Genomic DNA, 23,791 nt, shown 5'->3' with positions numbered 1-23,791 from the left:
ATTTAACATTAAAAATATTTTTATTGGTTGAGAGAGAGAGAGAGAGAGAGAGAGAGAGAGAGAGAGAGAGAGAGAAACATCCATGTGAGAGCAAAACACTGATGGCTGCCTCCTCCTGCATGTCCCCTACTGGGGATTGAGCCAGCAACCCAGGCATGGGCCCTGACTTGGAACCAAACAGGCAATCCACAGTATATCAATGCATTGGGCGACACCCAATGAAATGAGCCACATTGGCCAGTGCTAGATTCAATTGAACAGTTTTAACAACATAATTGTTGTGCCAAACAAGCAAAATATTTTAGCAAAACTTGAAATTTATAGAAATATTACCAATATTTTATCAAGTTATTTTTTTCCCCTAAAACACAGATTTTGCTGTTAAGAATGTTTTCTATATCTTTCTATATGATGTTCTTATCTTAGGGCTCAAATCATCTTCAGATATCTTAATTTTAAAATGTATCAACTGGCAAATGAAGGCAGATTCATTTTTCAGACTGGTTACCTATTAGAAATGCATCTACTTCTTCCCCAGGATGTGTTTTTGCCTAGCTTTCTTTCCCCTTTCCATTTATAGCTGGAGTATTTCCATAAAAGACCCTCCTTGCCAACAACCCTTACTCTCCCTGAACATACACAAAACACAAAGGTTCCAAATTTGAGTATAAGCAAAGAATCCCAATAGGAAATTATGCAAAATTTCATATGTTACTGTTATTGGTGGAAGTGGGAGTACCTGAAGTGCTGTGGGGAAAAGAATTTCCTGAGGCCCCCATGGGAGGATGGGGTTTCATGGAAAGCTTTATTGATGATGTAAAATTAATGGGATTCCCCTCCAAGGTCCCATCTCTGTCCATCTCACCATGGAAGAAGTCCAATCTTGTCTTTAGCAGGGCCAGAATGAAGGCCACTGCCTATAGTCTCTGCTCCATACTAAAGCACCGGCCAGTCCATCACCAGGCTAGCTTAGCTTGTGTTCCCAGGTGCAGTCCAATGTGTGTGGGGTCTGCATGGCCATGGGACATGGCCATATGACTATGGAGAGAGAACAGGTGAATGCACAGGTGAGTGCATGTATCAGAGCAAGATAGAAAAGCGGAGAGGGAACTCTTTGGGGATTTTAACTTTCCAAGATTTTGTGCATTTCTAGCTAATGATCTTTTACCCAGGCTAGACTGATAGGCAAGCATCTTCCCTACATCACCCCAACTTCATTGTGCATGTGCCCATCTCCCCTTTGTTTGATCCCTTCCCCCTGTGATTTGCAGGGAATGAACTGGTGGTTCCCTTGAGAGCATGAAGCTGTAGGTCCCTGGTGAAGCTGCCCAGATGATCATGCTTATAACATGTAGCCTCCCCTTTGCTCTCTTCCTATTATTAATATTAATAAACTAGTTAATTATGATGATAGCATTACTACTGATAAACATCAGTTATTGCTTGTCTTTTGTTAAGGGATTATTTATATGTATGTTTTACCAAAATTACCTTATGTGATGTTATTTGGCTGCTAAGTCTCTTCTTAATATTATGCCATTAATATCCAAGACTATAACTATAGCCCATACAAAAGATATAATTCTTTGTTTTTTAATATCATGCTGTTGATTCACCATGTATTGCTATTGTCCTGTCAAATACCTGCATGTTTCCATTTGTGATAAAGACATATAGATGTGTCTGTTAGCTGGCTAATGTAAGAGGAGTAGGCTGTGTCCATTTGCTGTATTCAAGAAAAGGCAAATTGTCTATAAAACTTTCTAACCCAGAACTTTTGCAATATCTAATATGTAGACTTAACTCAATGATTCTTAATCCTAAATTTTCAAATCTTTCTATTTTTTTCCAACTGCCTCAAGGTATGTCCTGAAAGCTTTTAAGAAATAAGCAAATGAAATTAAGTTTGGTTCAACTCAAACTTGCTTGGATGTATTCACTTTAGTAGATGTAATAAATAAAATAAAAATATGGTGGAAAAATTAAAAGAATCATACTTTTTCCTCTGAATAGAAATACTGATTTTAAAGACTTAGTGAATTAAAAAACAAATAAAACAAAACAAAAGCAAGAACAACACACAAACTTGATATATACATAACTGGGTTTTGGAAATTCTAACCCTATTTTACCCTTCATGAACTAGAATCCCTAAAACTGAGGCATGCTGTCCTAATCACATTAACTAATTAGAGGAAAGGAGCTTACAATGACATTGCAGTTGTCAAAAACCAAATAAGAATAGGAAAAGGTTTTTAATCTATATATATATAAAAGCCCAGCAACAATGGTGGAATGACCAGAATAACCGGTTGACCAGTCGCTATGATGTGCACTGACCACCAGGGGCAGACACTCAATGCAGGAGCTGCCCCCTGGTGGCCAGTGCCCTTCAACAGCAGGCTGATCACCGCAGGCTATGCCCCCCACCAGTGCACGAATCCCTGCACCAGGCCTCTAGTATTAAATAATATTCCAAATGTTAAATATAAGAACAACAGTCCGGGCATGGTACGTTTTCCTTGGTCTCCCAGGTTCTAATGAAAACAGGGATTTGACTTAGCTTCAAAAGATCTTCCCTTTTACCCAGAGAGGTAAAAGTTTCTCTTGAGTCTGCAGGGTCTTGATGGCCTTTAGTTCAAAATAATTCACATGCCAAAATGGCCACCTTGAGGAGGCCTGTTCTGAACTCCTTCAGCATGTATAGCTCCTGTATACATGAGTAACTCTCCAAAATGGCTCAAGTCACCACCTTAAATACCATCCCCAGCTAAAGACAAAAGGAGATGTTGGTTATGAGAGGTTATCAGGAAAAGCAAGGGTAAGGCTGTTACACAGATTTAAGTCCTTGCCATCTATATTGATAAGAGTTTGTAGAGATTTGGTCATTTTTTCTTCTTCAAAAATACAAAGAGCATTTGCTTAATCCCTTCAATGCACACACAAAAAACACACAACTCATAGACACAGACAACAGTATGGTGATTACCAGAAGGAAAGGGGAGCAGGAGGAGGTGGAAGAGAGTAAAGGGGGACAAATGGTGACGGAAGGAGACTTGACTTGGGATAGTGAACACACAATACAGTATACAAATGATGTGTTGTGTAATTGTGCACCTGAAACTTCTATAATTTTGTTAACCAGGGTCACACCAATAAATTCAATAGAAAGGAAAAAATAAAATATTAACATAGAGAAAAATAAATTTAAAAAATAAATAATATCTTTAATAATAAAAAAACAAACAAAAAATACAAAGAGCCCAGCTGGTATGGCTCAGTATTTGAGCATCAACCCATGAACCAGGGCATCACAGTTCGATTCCAGGTCAGGGCATATCCCCGGGTTTCAGGCTTGCCCCCCAGTTGGGGACATGAAGGATTCTCTCACATCATTGATATTTCTATCTCTCCCTCTCCCTTCCTCACTCTGAAATCAATAAAAAATAAATTAAAAAAATCTCTACAAATGGAGGTTTCCCTTATAAGTGTGAATGTCTTACAAAAGGGTATTCTTGTGCCTTTTTTTAATTGAAAATAATCAGCTAAAGATAATCCTTATGCCAAAAGGGCATATTTTGGAAGAGCAAATTCCATTCTCCTTCTTTGGTTAATGAACTGTTGTTGTCTTGAAAGTCTTTAAAGAAATTTTAACAAGGGGCCCTGCATTTTCACAAATTATATAGCTAGTCCTGTTCTTATATATCAGGAAGAAAAATTAACTTTCCATTTCATACTGTTGACAAAAGTACAACCAGCTTAAGAATCTTATGAGTTTATTTGAGCCAAGCTGACAACAATTGGCCAGACGCAAAATCTCAACGGATTGAGACAATGCTTCAGAAAATGACAATTTTACTCCTTATTTAATACATCACAATCAAAGGAGAAGATGTAAGTGGGGGGCATTGGTGGTAGATTATGGAGGTGGGAAAAAGCAAAACTGGGAAATCTCTGAGATTGTTTAAAAAGTAAAATAATAGACACATACTTCTTTGACATGGGTGGGTATAGGATAGTTAACAATTAACATTTATAGCACATATGAATGTGGGGAATGAGATAACAAATGAGGTATTCTGTGGTCTCACGCTCTGGTGGGAGATTGTGCCCTGAGGGGTCTGGAAAAAAGGGGGATTACTTTGACATCCCAAAGGTATATTATCGTAGATACAATAGACAAGCTCAGTTAAGGTAAATTGGACTTTTGTCAAGGAAGATTCTAGTCTAAGACATGATTACCTGCCAAGCTCACTTTTAGTTAAGAAGTTTTAATTTTAGACCATCCTCTGTGGTTACCTTAGGTCTCTGAATTAGTAAGGCCCCCATACAGACCTCCCCTGAGCTTGTTTAGGTTTAGTATGTGGCCCCTTTTTCATCTACAAGATTTATAACACCATCAAGTCACACAAAATGTTTGACAGTAAAACAGTTTAAATGAACTTTATTCCTATGTATAGCTTCACAGAAAAGTTTCCTACTGAAGGAAGGAGAGCAGAATAAGCTGACCCCAAATGTGCCACTTAGGCATGTGGATTATTTTGAACAGAAGAAAATCAAGGCCACAAAGACCCAGAAAGACCTTTTTACCTCCCCCTTAACTGCCTAAAAGAATTTAGAAAGCTTGGTCAAGAAAGAGGGCTATCACCATATTATCTACAAAGAGTATGGGCTAAGTGTAGTGGGCAGGGGGAGTTTGGTAGATCCTGTTTGTTCAAATTCCTCTCTGTGTCCCATTGTCTCTGCAGGACATGACAAACATTTGCTCACCAAACATTCCTCTTTCCATCTTTCTGCTAATTGTCTTCCTTCCATTTGAAGTCCAAGACTCCTACCCCCTTTCTCCTTAGCTCAGGATGGCTTACAAGCTTCAATTGCCTGGTTTTTACCTTTTCCTGTCTATGTGAGGCTCACATTCATTCAAAATTAAATTTGTTTTTCTCTTGTTAATCTGTCTCTTGTTAATTTAATTATTGGACCAGCCAAAAGAACCTAGCAGGGTAGGGGAAAATTTTAATCCCCTAACACTATATTCTTTCATTTCTTGAGTCTGGTTTGCCTGAAGAAAACTAAGAGGAGAAAAGCTCTTTAAATTATGTTAGGTTTATGGAATTCCCCCTCCCCCAATTGGCAGAAATAAAATAACAGAGTTACAGATGTTCAACTATAAATATTAAAGGGTATTTTTGTCCTCTAACTGGAAACATAAAAATACTGCATCCATAAAAGTAATCTTAATATTTTTAGTGTTATGATAGTATTGAGAATTTAAAGCCAAGTCATAATTATATATTATTTGTTAGTTATAAATAACTTAGTTATTTTGTGGTCAAAATGAAATATATACTTTCCAAGTACTAAATTAAATAGTTCCTAGGAATTCACGTAGATGGCAAGAATGTGCTTGTATGAATGCTTCGTTACTATATTGTCTGGCGCGCAGAGAAGGATCAGTGATTGTGTTTGCCGAGAAAGCAAGCGTGAACAATGATTGGCTCTATCTTAGAAGAAAAGAAGCTGCTGGTGGAACACAGGCGTTGACTAAGAGCAGCAGCAAAGTTTCAGTGGTCTGCCTTTTATTTCCAAATCATGCTGGCCAGTTTCCAGCACTCTACAATTAGGTTTTCAAAAGTAAACAAACTGCATTGTTTTTTTAAAGGGGAGTGGGAGCTACTCTTTGTCTTATTTACATAAAACACTTTTTTTTTTTAAAGAAAAGCATATTTAGATACAATGAACCAATCCACTTTTTGTAGGTAAGAAGCTTACAACTCAAGGGAAGACAAAACAACAGGGCTTCAATAGGGTTTTACTCAATAACAAAACTTGTTTTAAAGTTAAGTTTCTACAATCAGTTGGGCCAGTATTTGCTAGTGATGTAGCTCCAGAAATGTTACCCCAAGACTCACCTCTGCCTATTTATGTCCCAAAGAAAATAATGCTCTAACCTGATTATAGATATTATAGACACATATATACATAGATATAAATTCACATATATTTCAGTGCCCCTGACCAAATAGTTAGGTATTGCATGGTTGTGGGGTTTTTAAAATATTTTTTAATTGATTTCAGAGAGGAAGGAAGAGGGAGAGATAGAAACATCAACGATGAGAGAGAATCATTGATCGGCTGCCTCTTGCAAGCCCCACACTGGGGATGGAGCCCACAAGCCTGGCTGGGAACTGAACAGTGACCTCCTGGTTCATAGGTCGAAGTTCAAACACTGAGCCATGCCGGCTGGGCATGTAGGACTTTTATCTTTCCGGAAAGAAGCAGATAAAATGAGTAACTTTCATCCTGAGACTGTAGGGAGCCTCTGTTTTATGAAAAGTCAGTTTTATGTGGCATTTTCTCATCTAAACTTTCCACTAATATCTATAGTGCACCATGTTTATTATAATGACATGTAGCTTCTGAGTCTTCAACAAATAAATTGTATATTATTGTTGTAGTGTTTAGTATTTTATTAGGTTCTAGGTTTTGAAAATTACTATTCCATGTATGATATACCAGAAGTTCTGATAATATGGCACACATTTTCTAATCATTCCAATAATAAAGTATTCTATTCACATAAGAAATAACACAAGGCACCCTAGCTGGTTTGGCTCAATGGACAAACGGTGTCGGCCTCCGTGGACTGAAGGGTCCCAGGTTCGATTCCAGTCAAGGGCACATGCCCGGGTTGTGGGCTCGATCCCCAGTAGGGGGTGTGCAGGGGGCAGCCAATCAATGATTCTCTCTCATCATTTATGTTTCTATCTCTCTCTTCTCCCTTCCTCTCTCTGAAATCAATAAAAATATTTTTTAAACAAGAAGAAAATAACACAAGACAGTCATTTTCATCATTTATTATCAAAGGTAAGTTACATAGACTTTTTTTTTGCCTGTGGCTCAAAATTAATTTTAATGGATCGGGAGCTGATCCATTTAAAAAATATAGTTTTAACCTGTATGTAGCATAGAATCTATATAAAGAAAATCTTAAAACTCTACTGAAGAGTAGAGTGCATGCGTGCATGCGCGCGCACACACACACACACACACACACACACACACACACAGAATGAACTTAAAAATATATCTATTTTTGCAATGGAAAGAGTCAATATCTTAAAAATATCAGTTCCCTCTACTTCTATAAGAAATTAAAGCATGATAAAATGAGTATAATTAAAACAGTTTGATTCTGGCACTTAATAGAAAGATAGATCAATGTAACAAAATATAGAATATTAAAATAGAGTAAAAAAATTCAGGGATTTAATAAATCATTGGAATAACATTTTTATATCAGTGGGAAAAATATGGATTAATCAATAAATTATATTAGAACAGCAAAATACCCTGTATGGGGGAAAATTAAAATGAATTTATTTCTCACTCCTTATAACAAAAATAAATTCAAGATAAAGATTTAAATTCAATAAAAATTAAAGTAAGTATACAGGGAAGCTTGAAGTTGTATTTTTAAAAAGTATAATCTTAAGTAAGAATGACTTTTCTAATTAAGAGGCAAAACCCAGATGTCATAAAACTGGTTGTTAATCTGAGTGGCACATAAGAATCATCTGAGAAACTTGTAAAAATTCAGTCTTTGGATTCTACCCCAGACAAAATGAATCAGAACTTCTGGTGATGGGATCCATGTGTGTGTGTGTGTGTGTGTGTGTGTGTGTGTGTGTGTGTGTGTGTGTTTGGTTGATTAATTTATGTTTTTTTTTAAAATACTCTCTGGGTGATTTGGATACATGGTTAGGATTGAGAACAATTGCCATAAAATAAAACATTCAGATTATTGCCCATATCACAGTGAAAACTTTGTCATATATTCTTTATCAAGAGTGACCCATTTCCCACTTTTACTTTGCAGCTGCCACACTGAACCCTCCTCTGTAAGAGGCTTGCTGCCTTTTTGGCATTCATAGATCTTTTCCACTCTTGGAAGGTTGAAAATCTGTGTCCATCAGTAGAGATGCTGGCAGGAAACAGAAGGCATGCTCAAATTGGGTAATTTCAGAAGATTTTAATAAAGAAATTATATACAGATGTACCAATCATATCTTGATTGCAGTGGTGATTACATAAATCTACACATGTAATAAAATGTTAAACATTTTGTAAATGTTATTCACAAAAAAAAAAAGGAGTGAATGTGAAAACTGATGAATCCGAGTAAGGTCTATAGTGTAGTCAATAGTAAATTGTGCCAATGTAAATTCCCTTATTTTGGTACTCTTACATGTGTGAGATATTATCATTGGGGAAAGCTGGGGGAAGGTACACAGAATTTCTCTGTACTATTTTCCCAAGATTTTGTGAGTCTATAATTATTCTTTTTAAGTTGAAAAAAGAGAGACTACATATGAACATGTGAGTGAGAAGCAGGACAATTACACAGGGGATGTTGTACAAACCCAAACTCAACAACTAGGACCAGTTTTCTACTCCTAGGCCTGAAACAGTAAGAGGAGTTATTAGAAGAGAAAGAGTGAGTGTAGGCACATGCTATATGGAAAGGACTATCTGATAGCTGTTGTGACCCTGAGATGCCAAGTGAGCCAAGATTTGTTCATTGAAAGTGGGACCTGGCTCATTGTCTGAGAATGAGAAAAATTAGTTTGGGGGCTCAAGAGGAAGTGTAAAGTTTGGAACAGCCACTGGAAGGGAATTTAGGAGGCAGCTGACATAGGGAGTCAACCTGGGAAAAGTAAATAATTACCAAACACATTTGTTATCACATTTTAAAAAAATATATTTTATTGATTTTTTACAGAGAGGAAAGGAGAGGGATAGAGAGTTAGAAACATTGATGAGAGAGAAACATCGATTCAGCTGCCTCTTGCACACTCCCTAGTGGGGATGTGCCCGCAACCAAGGTACATGTCCTTGACCGGAATCGAGCCTGGGACCCTTCAGTCCGAAGCCCGACGCTCTATCCACTGAGCCAATCCGGTTAGGGCTTGTTATCACATTTTAAGTTGTAATAAATCCCACCAGCATTACTTGATTGCATTAGAAGGGAATCTCCACAGAAACAGAACCAATAGGAGGCTGAGAAGTCCCAACATCTATAACCAGCAAATGAGATTCAAGAGAACCAATGTATAATTCCAGTTTGAATCCAAAAGCCTGAGAACCAGGAAAGCAGATGGTGGAAGTCCCATTCTAAAACTAGTTGACTCAGATAAAAAAGAGCTGATGTTTCCATTTGAGTCTGACCTCTGGAAAAGACCTCCCAGCTCAAAAATCAGGCAAGAGGAGTTCCCTCTTTCACTGGGGAGAGAGTCAGCACCTTTGTTCTATTGACTAGATAAGGCCCAACCCTATTAGGGAATGCAATCTGCTTTAGTTGGGTCTGTCAATTCAAATGTTAAGCTCATCTATAAATACCTTCAGGAACACACCCAGAATAATGTTTGACCAAATATTTGGGCACCCTGTGGCCCAGTCAAATTGACACACACTATTAACCATTACAATTATAGACATACAAGTTTTTCTTACCAAGGAGTAACTCATCAGAATAAATAGTTGAAAGCCCTGTTACTTTGTTTCACTCATTGTGGGGTACTATGAATAATAAAACCCTTGGGTAGTGTCAAGGAAGAGTCAGATGATACTTTAAGACAAAATATTTTGTTTCTTTCACACATGCTGACCATCCTTCCCACAAGAGCTGAAAATGAATCAACTTCAAATATATTTTGCCATGAATCTTAGAAATGCGCTCACTGAACTAAGAAGTTTATCTGTGCTTTGGATTGATCCCAGTAGGACTGTACTGATATGTGCACACTAAGTTCCATAAGCAATTAACCTGATATAAACCACACAAGGTTCTTAATCCAAGAAGTGGTGATTCAGAGGAGTAACACTCCGGGCACTTATATTGCCTGTGCTTTTCTAAACCAAATGTTACTTACTCTTTTTAGAAGAGCAAATAGCTTACTGTGAACCCCACTGTGTATGCCACAAACTATAGCCAAGATATAACTTTTGATGGTACTGTCACCTTCACCCTTAAGAAGCTATTTGTTTACTCCTGGATCCTGCATCATCAGGGAAGCTGGACTGAGACCACACACTTAGGAGCCAGGTGTCTGCTATATGCATGGAAAATACCCCTTTTGATGCATGTGTTCATTTAGTCAACTTATATTTATTGAGCCCCTACTGTGTGCCTGGAACCATGGTGTGCTGTTGTCTAATGTAAGTGCCCTTTCAGACAGAGGGAGCAACAAGTACCAGGAAGCCAGAACATATAGTACCTCCGTGTAGCTAATGAATATTCAGAGTGATATAAGAAACCATATTCAATTATTTTTTTTTTACCAAAAAAGTTTTTAATTTAAAAACAAAACATTACAAGATTAAATTATTTTTAAGATAATAGATTTTTAGAGAACGTTTTAAATGAAGTGAAAAAAAAAACTTATAATCATTTCCACCGGTGTCCAAAACATCCTAAAGTGACTCCCAATGAATCACATCCTTGTATAATCTTCCCTTCCCACTCCTGAATGTGAGTGGGAACTGTCACTTGTTTCTAACCAACTGATGGCAAAAGTGCTGAGATGTCACCCTTATGACTACTCATGTTACATAAGATTCCATCTCAGCAGACTAGGGAGAGATACTCTTCTGGTTGCTTTGAGGAAGTAACCATGTTGTGAACTGCCTGTGGAGAGGGTCATGTAGCAGGAAAGTGTGGGAGGCCTCTAGAACTGAAGACAGTGTCCAGCTGACAGCCAGTTAGAAGCTGGGGACTTCAGCCTTACGATTGCCAAGACCTGAATTTTGCCAACAATACATGAGCTTGGAATACGACCCCAAATTCCAGAGAAGACTGCAATGCTAGCTGACACAATTGCAGCCCAATGAAACTGAGCAGAGGACCCAGAGAGGTAGGTCCTGGAAACTGACCCATGGATACTGTGAGATAACAAATGTGGGTTATTCTCAGTATCTTGTCATGCATCAGTAGAAAACTAATACACACTCTAACCTTGATTTTCTCCTTAAGCCTAAATAAAATTTGTTTTGTTCTTTTTTTCAACTTTCCCAGAGCAAATTTTCTCTTGGGGCTTGTTCATGAGCTCAGGAATATAGGCTAGTTCAGTATCAAAAACCCTCTTGGCTTCTCATAACCCCAAGTTTCCTGGTGAATATTACTACTGTCGCAGAAATATTTTCATCCGGGATATTGATGAGGGAAGTGGGAGACATAGTATCTAGGTTTCAGCATTCTCCTGAGAAAGTTTTTCTCTTTCTTACCGTCACGCTCTGTTTTGTATGACTCTCTTGGTTTTCTTAGAGGAAATAATGTCTGAAAACACTTATGTTGATACTAGGTAAATAGGCCTGTGCTATTCATTTTCATTGAAAACTGGAGTTTATCCAATACATTGTTTGACACAGAACAAGCACAGAATAGCTCCAGTGTGAAGCACAGAGTTTTCGAAGAGGTAAAACACTGAGATAAATCAGATTGCCTATGAATCGTGTGCTGGTGACAATCCTGCCCAAGTGAGAATGTGGGGAGGCTAAAGATCATAATAATGGGAGGGGACATGGGGGCATGTAGTGGACACTATTGGTGTCCTGCCCAGATCCTCAGTACTAGTGGAGGCATCATTGTCCAGCTATTGTGACTGTCAGCTGCTAATAGGTCACAGATGACCCTTCTAGAATTGATTTTGGTGAAAAGGAAGCTGATTTACCCAGGAGGTTTTACACACAAGCATGTGCACACCTGTACAAAGGGGGGGGGGGGGAAGCTTATAGCCAAAGATTGTCTGTTGACTGACAAGGATATATATTTTTTTAAAAACCCACCATCTCCCTTGCTTCTGTTTGGGAGCGCACTGTGGTGCTATTCATGTTCCAGAGCTCCCCACTGGATCAGGATGAGGCTGGTCCAGACTTAGCTGAGACCACATTTAGTTTTTGCTGCTTTCCTCACTCATCTTCTCCTAACATAGAGGTTCACAACCTTTTTTTTGGCCATGCCCCACCTAAGCATCTCTAAAAATCCTGAGCCTGCCCCCTTAACATATAATTCTTATTATTCAAAAAGTGAACTCCTATTTACGTGGAGGAAGCCTAAAAGGCCATTCACTTGGTCTAAACAAGCTTCCAAAGAACATGGCATCCATGAAAGAGAAAAACAAAAGAACGAAAGGACAGTGGAAGTCCTGAGGAAGAAATCACTAAGAAATTGTTAAAATAATAATAATAAAAATATGAAGTGATATGAAAAATAGCAAATAAAGTTTCAAAACATAATAGAGAACTGAAATGCATAAATACATCACAATATATATTTATATACTGTATATGAGGCCCCTAGAACCATACAAAATGCACAAAATTCACTGTTAATAACTCATTCTTGAATTGCCCCCCTTAAAAATCAAATTGCCCCTCTGTGAGGCATGTGCCTCACGTTGGGAACCATTGTCCTAAGGGTACTTCCTAGGGAATTCCTTGTACAAGAATCACCGTCTCTGCTTATGTTTCCAGGAAACCTAAACTAAGACAGAGGAGTTTCTTGGATGTTGACAATGTTCTATGTCTTTTTTTCTCATTTGAGATATAATTAACATATGTATAAGTCACATATGTAAAGTGTATATATTATTCAGTATTTTTTACGGTTGTGCAACCGTTACCACATTTCACTTTAAAGTATTTTCTTTGCCACTAGAAGAATTCTGGTACCCATTAGCTCTCACTCCTCATTCCACAACATCCTTCCCCATCCAGTTCTAAGCACCACTAATCTACTGTGTGTCTCTATGGATTTGCCTATTCTGGATATTTCATATAAATGTAAAAATATAATGTGTGATATTTTATGCCTAGCTGCTTTCACTTAGCGTAATGTTGTCAAGGTTCATCCACGTTGTAGCATGTATGAGCACTTCATTTCTTTCTATTGCTGAATAATATTCTATTCTGTGCATATACCATATTTTATTTATCCATTCATCAGATAATAGACATTTGGGTTGTTTCCACTTTTTCGTTATCATGAATAATGCAGCTATGAACATTCATGTACAAGTTTTTGTGTGTAGACATATGTTTACATTTATCTTGTATACACCTAGGAGTGGAATTGCTGAGTCATATAGTAACTTATGTTAAACTTTTTGAGGAACTCTCAAACTTCTTTCCAAAATGGTTACACCATTTTATACCACCAAGGTCTTTGAATGCTCAGACAGATACTTCAGTAATGCACACTTATGTGCACCTGCCACTACAGTGTACCTTAGTGATTTAGTCCAGTTGTATTCAAACTTTTATTTAACACTGATTCAGATAACAGAACTGCTCTGGTTGGAGCTAGAGTAGGGATTTAGAAGCTCAACCCTTCACCCCACTCCTTTTAGTAGAAGCCTTTGGAAAAGTCTTCAAAGTCCAATTTGGAAACCACTACAATATATTTAATATTTTACACTTACCATGGCCACAATCTGTAGTAATGGCTTATACAAAATGACTGTGGATGGCCACAAATAGGTAAAAAACATTGTCTGAAATATTTAGAGGAAAGATGTAGGTGAGGAGTAGGGTTATTTCAGTAGCAATATCAAGAATGCTGGATCCCAGTTCTCCCTCCATCTTAGCTGGCTATAGGTCTTTAAGAGTGTCTACAAAAAATATCTAGAACAGCAAAGTTTACAAACATCCAAAATATCTAACAGCAGGGATTAAAAAATGTTCACTATAGATATGCATGTTAACTACATTTATTTTTAAAATTTACAGTGAAGGTTTAGTGAAAGGGCAGATATGCAAATTTCATGTGCATTCTGAAGAATTGACTGTGTAAAACATATGTGGATAAATATGAACAAATACAAATACAAAATTCACAAAGGCGAACCAGATTGTTTTGTACCTGTAGTGATTTATGAGAAGCTATTTATTTTTAATATAATTTCCCTTAGTATTATATTATTTTTAATTTAAAAAGTCTCAAAAATTCTTTCCTGAAAGATGTTATAAAACTAGAAAGACAAAAAGTTAAAAAAAAAAGTGCTATGACAGCAAAAATGTTTCCTGAAGGTTCTTTCCCTCATTGTACCATCAGCATCATTAAGATGGAAAATCAAAAGTTGTCCCCAGGAACAACTGCTGGAGCCCTAGTGATCCCAATTGGAAATTTCATAATTGTCTTCCCAAGCCATTATACTGACGAATTATGAGTATAAAAGACAACTTTGCAAGTGATGTGTTCTGCATGTATCAGAATACTCACAAAGGTAGTTCCTTAAAGTACTACAGCATGTATGGGAATTTGTACTCAAATATTCATGTTAATTTCTAACAGTGTTTTTAAAACTTCATTTAAAAACATTTTTAATTGGCTTATGAATTCTACTGAGTGTCTCCTTTTAGGATTCTATATATTACTTGCTGGGAATCTATCCAATGTTGAATAAATTTTTTATCTTATTTTTTGGCTAATAAGCAGGAATCTTAAACTTGAGAGGAAGCCTTAGGAAAGTTTGTGGACCAGCATGTTTCCAAAGATATAAGACAGCCACCAGATGGGCATTGTTCTGATTAATTTAGGATGAGGTAGCGCTCTTGGGGAGGGGGGGTTTGAAAGATTAGAAGAACTAATATGACAATCTCAAATTACTAACACCCTCAGTTTTGAAAATAAATAGGTTGTGTGTTTTTTAAACAATGGATCAATGGATTAACATCTAAGCTAATTTGAGAGAAGAGAGGAACTTTTGCAAATCACCCCTCTTCCCATAGTTCTGTTGTTAAGTAGTTTGTCAAAGCCAGGGTACCCAAAGCAAGAGCTAATGAACCAGGAATGATAAAAATATGAGGAACAGATCCCATCAGGTAAATGAAAAGAGTCTGAAAGTCCAGAAAGAGTAGTAGAATGCCATAGTTGGGTACTCCTATTTGGTAGATAAATAGCTTAATTGCCCATCAGCAGATGAGTAGATTAAAAAACTGTGGTACATATACACAATGTAATACTACACTGCTATAAAAAAGAAAGAACTCTTATCATTTGCAAGAGCATGGATGGACCTAGAGAGCATTATGCTAAGCGAAATATGCCAGTCAGAGAAAGATATGTATCATATGATCTCACTCATTTGTGGACTATAATGAACAACATAAACCGATGAACAAAAATAGATCCAGAGACGTAGAATCATTGAACAGATGGTCAAACCTCAAAGGGAAGGCAGGGGAGGTTGAGTGGGGGTGTGGTGGGGTGGGGTGGTAGAGTGGGGTAAGAGCAACCAAAGAACTTGTATACATATAAGCATAACCAATGGACACAGACAGTGGGGGCAGGGGCAGGGGCAGGCTGGGAGATGATAATGGGGGGGGGAGGGAAGGGGACATATGTAATACTTTCAACAATTAAGAATTTTTAAAAAAGTACAAAGAAAATAATAAGGGAACTTTGGAAGTGTAAGTAAATACTTGATCATTTTAGTTGACTTCACACAATGACATAAAAAGACTATAGAACTTAAGGAATTGAGTGTATCAACAATATCAATAAACTCTTATTAATGAATCATTCTAAGGACAAGATCCCTCCTCCTCCTTATTTCTTAGACCCGGTGATGAGGTAATTCCATGAATGTATGAGTAGCCAAGTGGTGATGGCTAAACAAACTCGGCTCCTGATTGGTGGCTTACAAAAATGTTTTTGTTTCAGCCTCAGTTGTCTTGAGACCATTCATTAGTTAGTAGTCAATACTCTTTGTTGCAAAAAACCCTAAAATCCAAATCAACCTATCATAAACAAAGAAATGGATTTATTAACTCACCTAGCTAAAGAAGGTTCTTAGGATAGCTCACATAACTGACTGAGGAGATACAAAAACCAACACCAAGGTGGGTCAGAACTAGAAGATGTAAAACAACATTTGGGAATTACAGAGTCAAAGAATCAGGGATGATGAAATGAGAAGGAACATGTTCCAAAAGGCAAATGAGAAGAGTCTGCAAGAAGTCCAGAATCAGGGGCTGTAACCAGAAACGTAATGCCCTCCGGTTTTCCATCTATTCCTCATCTCTGCTGATCTGTGCTTCTACTCATGTATTGGCTTCATTCTCTCCTAGTAAAAGCAATCTTGCTATACATGGTAAACACCTTTGAGCAGTTCCTGGCATACATCCTAACACAAAATCCAAGAAGAGTCATCCTCCATGCACATACACTTCGAATCTAGAAAATTCTACAGAAAACTCTAATTGGCCTAGTTTGGGTCACATGCTTATATCCTGGACCAATAACTGTGGCCACTATGTCAAATGACCATTTCTGTGGCAAGGGAAGAAAAGGTACTGTGGTAGAAAATCCTACAGAATGCACGGAGTGACGGTGGTGGGGGGAGAAATTCCCCAAAGGGAAGAGCATGTTGAACTACAAGGGGAATATGAAAGGATCATGGGCACATGAGAATAGTAACTACCTGAGTCCTTATACATCTTCCATTGTCCATATTATCAAAGAATGATTAATCCTGAGGGCAAGCCACACTCAACTATTGTCAACAATGGTATAAAACTAGCAATTTTATTTATTTAAAAATATTTTTATTGGTTTTAGAGAGAAAGGGAGAGAGAGGGAGAGATAGAAACATCAATGATGAGAGAGAATCATGGATCTGCTGCCACCTGCACACCCCACACTGGGGATTGAGCCCACAACCCAGGCATGTGCCCTGACCGGGAATCGAACTTGTGACCTCTTGGTTCCTAGGTTGAGGCTCAACCACTGAGCCACACCCGGCCGGGCGTAATGTTATTTATTTACAAACACAATCAAGCTCTAACATTTGAAAGAGAATAGATGAGGCATTAGTTAAAATGTAATAAAGCTTAGTATTTTCACAGTCATCAGAGTTACAGTGGTAGTTGTAGAAGTATTGAACTGCAAAGTTTGAAAGCTGATTGAGACCTCTCTTCCAACTCCTCATAATGCAAAAGAAGAAGCTATGACTCTGGGGGTGCCTCCTGCATGTGCCCCAACCAGGGATGGAACCCACAACCTGGGCATGTGCCCTAACCAGGAATGGAACCCGACACCTTTTGGCGCAAGGGTCGATGCTCCAACTAACTGAGACACACCAGGCAGGGCCACTGTATTTTTATTTGCATGTTTTAGTAGTTCAATGAAACGAAAAACATTATTTTGGCACTGTGTGGAAAGTAAACATTACAAGATTGTGAATTTGGTACAGTTCTTTATCTCTCTACCCAAACTCCCTTCATTAGTTCTTCTTAATCCTAGAGAAATAAGAATTGAATGCTATATTAATTCAGTGCAATAAGAACTGTATGAATTTGAGAGGGGGGCATCCCATAAAGGCCACAATTGAAGATATAAGGACATGATTGAATAATAATATTCCATCTAGCCTAGAAGGATAACCCAAATGTCATGGAGATGAGATTCATAATGTCTTCAAGTAGAAAGAATCTTGAAGTGGGGGTAAGAGATCAACCAAAGAACTTGTATACATATAAGCATAACCAATGGACACAGACCCTGGGGCAGTGGGGGCTTGTCTGGGTAGAAATAGCTTGGGGGGGGTCAATTGGGGAAAGAGGAGACATATGTAAAACTTTAGACAAAAATAAATAAAAAATAAATAAATAAATAAATAAATAAAATAAAAGGTTATGCAATACAAAAAAAATGAACCTCACCATCACCTACCATTTTGCAATGTATTACTTGAATCACTAAACTTTTATTCGTGATAGGAAACATTATAAAGAGGGAGACTTTTCTAAGCTATTATACAATTAATAAACTTTACATTAAAGAATACGGTAATATTATAAATTTATGAGAATAAAATACCATAAAAGACTGTTCAGTATCAAAAGATATGCTGAGTGACAAAGAAGAAAATTATTAATAAGATTACATTATGTTCACTTTAGCACACAATAAAAGCCCTCATAGTTAAACTTCCTTCTTTCTCTCATCTCTGAAGAAAGAAAATTTAATATATTCAACTGCATTTTGTTTTGTGTGCTGAAGATTATAAACTTAAGGCAAAAGGTATTTTAAAGAGGAAAAGTTTGTATATGAATTTTAAAATTAATTCAGTACTTTTATTTATTTTTAAAATTTTTATTGAATTTATTGAGGTGACATTGGTTAACAAAATTATATATGTTTCAGGTGTACAATAATATGATACATCATCTGTATATTGTATTGTGTGTTCACCACCCCAAATCAAGTCTCCTGTCACCATTTATCCCCCAATTACACTCTTCCACCTCCCTCCACGCTCTTTACCCCTCTGGCAATCACCATACTATTGTCTGTGTCTATGAGGTTATTTTTGTTTTTGTTTAATCCCTTCACTCTTTTCCATCCAGCCCCTCAACGCCCCACCCCTCTGACAGCCGCCAGTCTGTTTTCAGTTTCTATGAGTTTGTTTCCATTTTGTTTGTTAATTTTGTTCATTAGATTATTAATATTGTTAATTTTGTTCAGTAGATTATTTCCATATAGAATAACTAAGAGGAGACAAGAAAGTGGAATTTAAACAAAATAGGTGTGATTAGATTTTACCTGCTTTTTGGAGGGGATGTGAAATTGAGTGTGTAATCTCAGCAGGCCTGGGACCATGGACATCTTAAAATGTATGCATATGAGCATTGAGAAAATTTTTAAATTATTAAGTCACTACTTTGAAACACTTCCCAAGAATTGAATTCTCATGCTGGGCATCAAACTGTATTTTAAATAGATAAAAAAAGAAAATCGTGCTTTTTATAAAAGGCAAGGTGATTTATGCCTGAATTTGTGAGAAGGAAACACAAGCAGGGTTTTCTACTGCTTGTTCTCACATACATAGACACTGTGGTCTAGCATGAGCCTCTGAGCCTTTCTCTGGGTCTCTGTTCCTTCATCTATGATAGGAGGATATTCAATTAGATTAAAAGAAAGGTCTAAGGGCCAACTTTCTTTAGTCACTTTTATTTCATAAAATAAAAGCCAAGTGGCTTGAGGAAACTTTTACCTTTATTTGGGAATTTATGCATAATACTATTTAAATTCTTTAATAAATAGTTTTCATTTAGGCAAGTTGGCACAATGACATGTATAGGGTGTGTGTGTGTGTGTGCGTGTGTGTATGTGTGTGTGTGTGTGTGTAAATAACCACTTTATACATCCAGTTATTCAGACCAAACCCTTGGAGTCATCCATAATTGGCCCCTTTGTTTTCCTCATCCCCACAATCAATTCTTTAATAATCATGGCAGCTCTACCTTCAAAGCAAATCTCACATCTGACCACTCCTCACTGCTACCACTGCCAACATCCTCTTTCTACTTTTCTTTTCCTACAGATCCTTGGTCTGTTCTCCACGGAGCAGCCTTAGATAACTTTGTAAAACCAGATCAAAGCACGTCACTCTCCTGCTCTTAACTCTCCAATGGCTTACCCTGTCACACTCCAAATAAAATCCAAACTCCTTTCCAAGGCGGGACAGTTTTACATCATTTGACCCTTTCCTTTCTCTCTGACTCTCCCTCATTCTGCTCTGGCCACCCCACAACACTCGTTTTCATCCTGTCTCTGCTAATGCCAAGCATCATACCATCAGAGATGGTGTCCTTGACAACCTTACCAAAAATAGCCACCAGCTACCCACTCAGAGCCCATCTCTTCCTGCTTTTTCTTTTCATAACACTTGTCATTACCTCGCCTTATATATTTATGGTTGTTTTTCTTCCCAGGAATTTCAAATATTACTATATTCTTTTGTAAAGTTTATTAATTGTGTGACAGCTTAGAAAGCCTACCTATTTACAATGCTTTCTAACATGATAAAGGTTTAATAGTTCCAATAAGAGTTTAAAGTAGGTTGACAACTCAATACTACTAGTACTTTTCTCTCCATCTCTTTAGAGGCCTCTAATAACACTCGGAACTTCTCTTCTTGAGTTTCTTCACATTTCCCACACATTTTTACCTCCAGGTCAACAAGTAACTTCTTTGCATAGCATATGCTCCATAAGTAGATTTTTAATAAAAATATTTATCCTCTTGTGCTTTCTTTGGCAGCACATATACTAAAATTGGAACAATACAGAGATTAGCATGGCCTCTGCACAAAGATGATATGTGAATTTATAAAGCATGTTTTATACTTTCCTAAAAGTATAAAACTTAAAAGCTTTTGCATTGCAAAGGAAGCCATCAACAAAACAAAAACAGAACCTACTGGAGGGGAGAAGATATTTACAAATGATATCTCTGGTAAGGGGTTAATATCCAAAATATATAAAGAACTCATATAACTCCACATAAAATAATCTGGTTAAAAAATGGGAAGAGGAGCTGAATAGATATTTCTCCAAAGAAGCGATATAGATGGCCAACAGACATGTGAAAAGATGCTCAGTGTCACTAATCATCAGGGAAATGCAAATCAAAACCACAGAGATATCACTTCACACCTATTAGAAAGGCTATTATCTAAAAGTCAACAAATAACAAATGTTGGCAAGAATGTGGAGAAAAGGGAATCCTTGTGCACTGTTGGTGGGATTGTAAAATGATGCAGTATGGAGGTTCCTCAGAAAATTAAAAATAGAGCTACCATATGACACAGAAATTCCGCTTTTGGGTAGTTATCTGAAGACAACAAAAGCACTAATTCAAAAAGATATATGCACTCCTATGTTCATTGCCGTTATCTACAATACCCAGGATATTGTAAGTGTTCATCCATAGATGAATGAATACAAATTATGCAGCAATAAAAAAGAATGAAATCTTGCCATTTGCATCAATATGGATGGACTTAGAGGGTATCATGCTAAGTAAAATAAGTCCACCAGAGAAAGAAAAATACAGCATGATTTCACTAACATGTAGAATCTAAAATGTGCAATAAATGAACAAAACAAAACAGAAACAAACTCATTACAGAGAACAAACTGATAGCTGCCAGAAAGGATGGGGGAGGGAGGATGGGGGAAAAGGTGAAGGGGATTAAGAAATACAAACTGCCAGTTATAAAAATAGGTATGGGGGTGTAAGGTACAGCACAGGTAGGTACTAGACTTATTGGGGTGATCAGTTCATAAGTTATGTAAATGTTTAATCACTATGTTGTATACCTGAAACTAATATAATTTTGAACGTCAGCTGTAATTAAATAAGTAAATAAATAAATAATTAAGCAAAATAGCCAAAGCATCCAACTTCAAAAATTAGAAGAAAACAGAATAATAACCTACCCCCAAATATATCAAATGTTACATAATTGAAATATTTAAAACATTACAAAGCTTTAAAAAAAGCAAATATTTCTTCTTTGTTATTCCAGCATGTGCCAAGTAGAAAGGTCTGGCTCTAGAACAAGGATCAGTGGATGCTTTTCTGTAAAGGGCCATACAGTCTGTCAAAGTTACTCAACTCTGTCATTGTAGCATGAAAGAACCACAGATAATACATGAATGCATAAAACTATATGGCTGTTTCAATAAAAATTTATTTACAAAAACAGGCATCAGACGGTATTTGACCCTCAGACGATAGTTTGCCAACCTTTGCTATAGAGTCATATACATACAGATATATACATGCATACAAATATATACATGTAAATAATTTATAGATATGTACAAGTTATAAAACTGATCTTCAGCAATTTTGAGGAAGAAAAAAGATCAAGATCACATTCTTACAAGACTGACTAAAATAAAACCTTTTCCAAACTATACTAGATTCATTCCTCTCATATTTAACAACATCAGATTCAAAGCACACCTCATGAGAAAAGATCAGGGGATCATTTCTGTCCTTCTTCACTGCTAGTGTTTTCTGACATCATTGACAAGCGTTCTGATTCCAAAAGGCTGCAGCCCAAATAATTCTTTTTATCTTTATTTTCATAAAACAAGTTAGTAGCTAATAAAAATGCCAAATCTCAAATCGGTATTGACATCATTGGGAAAAAAGATAGCCTCTCAGTTATATGATCTTTATAGTTTTTAAAGAAACCAAAATCTAATATTGTCTGTGAAATTGCCCACTAACCAGGGAGACAGGACTGAGTCACTTGGATCTCTCTCTCTCTCTCTCTCTCTCTCTCTCTCTCTCTCTCTCTCTCTCTCTATCGGTGCTATAAAAAGGAGTTTAATGTTCTGGTCAGGAACCACTGAAACTTAGTATTGATTTTCCGTGCTCGATTTCTCTCCCAAGTGTTGGTCTTTCACTTAAATATAATTTCATTGCTCTCAGGAAGCTTGGGTAACATGGAATGAACAGCAGGAAACTAAGTTCTGTAAATGGATTCGACCTCTTTCATTTGCTCGCCTAGCCAGGCTGGTTTCTTCATTTAGCACATGGTGCTTCACCCTCCTCCAGAGCACTATCCTTTTGATCACTTGCAGTGCTTTGAAGAATTGAAAATTACCTCTCATAGCAAATAATTAGCTGAATATCCATGGGCAAATTGATGAAATTTCAGATCTTGCTTTTCAGTTTTTAAGTCTCCTCTCTCTACTTAAGCATTTTATTTGTTGGTAATTGATGCTCTTTCCAATTATTGGCAGAAACTAATTGGTTCAATGACAATTCAATCCCCTGTTTTTTGTGTGTGGTGGCAACTCAAGCAATGATGCTCTTGATCACATTTCTTCTACACAAAGGTTAGAATTAGATTGAACATTGTAAGGATGGTCCCCATAGGAGTGTGGGTTTTAGAAAAGAGACAGAAAAATATCAGAACAGGAAACCAGACTTGCCCACTTACTTCTGGATTTTCAACATCACTTTATTAATTTTTTGGTAGTAATAGATGTGAACTCCCGGGTCATTATACAAGCCAATCTAATCTAATAATAGACAAATATGCAAATTGACCGCACCTTCGCTACACCTAAGCCACGCCCACCAGCCAAACCACGCCCACCAACCAATCAGGACGGGTATGCAAATTACCCCCAACAAAGATGGCGGCTAATTTGCATATCAAGACAGCGTCGAAAGAAGCCAAGAGCTGCAGAAGGGAGTAAAGCTTCAAAGAAGCAAGCAAGCCAGGGGGCGGGGGGGGGGGAAGGGGAGGAGAAGGGAGGAGCGAAGTTAGGGCCGAGGACGAAGGGAAATGCAGGTGGGCTGGCGGAGAAGGCGGGGCAGGCGACAAGGGCGGAGCAGAGGCGGGGCCAGGGGCAAAGGGAAAAGCAGGCGGGCTGGCGGAGAAGGCAGGGTGGGCGACAAGGGCGGAGCAGAGGCGGGGCCGGGGGCGAAGGGAAACGCAGGCGGGCTGGAGGAGAAGGCGGGGCGGGTGACAAGGGAGGAGTGGAGGTGGGGTAGAGTGCAGCAGGAAATCCTATTGCAGGATTTTTCCTGCAACGGGAACACTAGTATTTAAATAAGGATGCAAAAAAAACCAACACCCTGAAACCTGAATAACAGTTGAGAACCACTGCTCTAAAATAAGCAAACAAATACTCTGGTTTTGGGAGGGGGTATATATTAGTAAGCCCTTAATAAAGCCATTTTTAAACAAAATCAAAAGAAGTTTATGAAAGAAAAATACAGGGTGTCCCAACAAATATACACACTCTTTGAATAGTTATTAATTCCAATGGGTTAAATATGAAAAAAAGAAACATCAAATGAGCTATCAGCTGTTAAAGTGTGTATACATTTTTTTGGAACAGCCTATGGATACAGAAAAAAAAAACTTGCTTAAAAATAAAATAAAGGGGACAATGCCAGCATACTCAACAATACATGTTG

General features: G+C 37.5%; 1 non-coding gene across 1 annotated transcript; it reads left to right on the top strand.

The window, feature by feature from the left end:
- The first annotated feature begins 20,085 nt into the window (after positions 1 to 20,085).
- On the top strand, positions 20,086 to 20,189 carry LOC114227598 (U6 spliceosomal RNA). Its single transcript, XR_003613655.1, has one exon. It is a non-coding gene; the product is annotated as a U6 spliceosomal RNA (small nuclear RNA).
- The last annotated feature ends 3,602 nt before the right edge of the window (positions 20,190 to 23,791 follow it).

Source organism: Eptesicus fuscus, chromosome 1 (genome assembly GCF_027574615.1).
Source record: "Eptesicus fuscus isolate TK198812 chromosome 1, DD_ASM_mEF_20220401, whole genome shotgun sequence".
Lineage (NCBI taxonomy): Eukaryota > Metazoa > Chordata > Mammalia > Chiroptera > Vespertilionidae > Eptesicus > Eptesicus fuscus.
This window is presented reverse-complemented; position numbering and strand designations above follow the sequence as displayed.